The following is a 1,553-nucleotide window of genomic DNA, read 5'->3' as shown; positions in this document are numbered from 1 at the left end:
AACGCAAAAGCTGAGAAGTGCAGCCTTCCATAGGCCTGGATGACAAAAGGAATCAGATATTGGTAGATAGGGTGATGTCAAACAGATTACTCTAATTTGTAGAACTTCTCTTAGGGAACTGTTCTGTGCCAAGTTGTCCCTGTTTAAAGTTTCTTCCCAGAAAGGGCTTGGGGCAGCTTTATGGTTGGAAGAGGTGTCAGGGACTTATTTTGAAACTGCATTTACATAGCCAGAAACAATTCTATAGATGTGATATTTACTTTGGGCAACTTTGGAGGATGCCGGTGAGAGCTGTGAGTGAGCAAACCCCCCAGTCCCACCTCTTTCCCTCTCCTGCGTCTTGTCGCTCACGGTGCCCCAGCTGAGGCAGTGAGCATGGACACTGGTACCATTCAAACCCCCTCAAAGGGCAGGTCACCCATGGGCCCTCCTGGGTAGGGAGGCCCGGGGAAGTTGTGCAGGCCACCCATGAGACCCTGGCCTCACAACAAGGCACCTCCGTCTGTGCTGCTCCCTCTTTTCAACTTCTGTTTCTTCAAACATCAGCTCCACACATTGTCATCACAGTAAATGCATCTTCTCAGGAAAGGCCACCGGAAAAGGGCAATCAATAGATGAGATGGTGGCTGCAACTCTCGGAGCTCATCTCCGGCGAGGGGAGGGTCTGTGCGTGCGTGTCGCAAGGAGCAGGAGAGCAGAGAGCAGCACTTAGGCAGCTTTCTCAGCAGGAAAAGACGGCTGAGCACTCAGCCCAATCAATGAGCTGGGAGGAGGGCAGACAGGAAGACGCGCAGCCGGGTGATTCATGGCCCCTCCACCCCGGGACGCCCCTTTCAGCCTCCGGGCCCGGAACAGCCTCACTGGCCCTCGAGGTCGTGTCTTGACCGGTTTCTGACCCTGCCAGATCTGGTCACCAGACGTTGGTGCTTTGCGTGGTCCCCTCCTGGCTCAGCCTGCCCTGCCCACAGAACTGTGACATTTTATGGGTCTGCCTAAGGAAATGAAGACCAAATACACGTGTCCTTTGTGTTCCTTTTGTGCTAGTCCCCACGTAAGCAGATCTTCCTTCTTTCTCCATGTCCACTCACCCAGGGCAAGCCTCTCTGGTTATCATGCCCAGTCTTGGAAATTTCTACTTAAATGTTCCTGTCTTCGTGCTTACTTCGGCAGCATGGATGCTAAAATTGGAAGGATACGGAGAAAATTAGCATGGCCTCTGGGCAAGGATGACATACAAATTCGTGAAGTCCTCCGTATTTTTTTCAGTTAAGGGATAGACAAAACAATTAGATGTTAAAATGTGGTATCAAAAGCAGTAATCATGAGGGGAAAAGAGTACAGATCAGAGTATTTTTAATACTTTTGAAATTAGGAGTTCAGCAGCTTAAAAACAATCATATGTGTGTGTGTGTGTATGTGTGTGTATATATATAGAGAGAGAGACAGAGAGACTGCTTTACAAAAAAACCCCATGGTAACCGCAACCTAAAAATCTATAATAAATATACACACTCAAAAGAAAAAGGGATCTAAATACAACACTAAAAATAGTC

At 48.4% G+C, this 1,553-nt stretch overlaps 1 non-coding gene across 1 annotated transcript; it reads left to right on the top strand.

The window, feature by feature from the left end:
• The first annotated feature begins 1,154 nt into the window (after positions 1-1,154).
• Positions 1,155-1,261, top strand: LOC136172737 (U6 spliceosomal RNA). Its single transcript, XR_010664086.1, has one exon. It is a non-coding gene; the product is annotated as a U6 spliceosomal RNA (small nuclear RNA).
• Positions 1,262-1,553: the final 292 nt, after the last annotated feature.

This window comes from Muntiacus reevesi, chromosome 7 (assembly GCF_963930625.1).
Source record: "Muntiacus reevesi chromosome 7, mMunRee1.1, whole genome shotgun sequence".
Lineage (NCBI taxonomy): Eukaryota > Metazoa > Chordata > Mammalia > Artiodactyla > Cervidae > Muntiacus > Muntiacus reevesi.
Note: the sequence above shows the minus strand (reverse complement) of the source record. Positions and strands in the feature narration are given on the sequence as shown.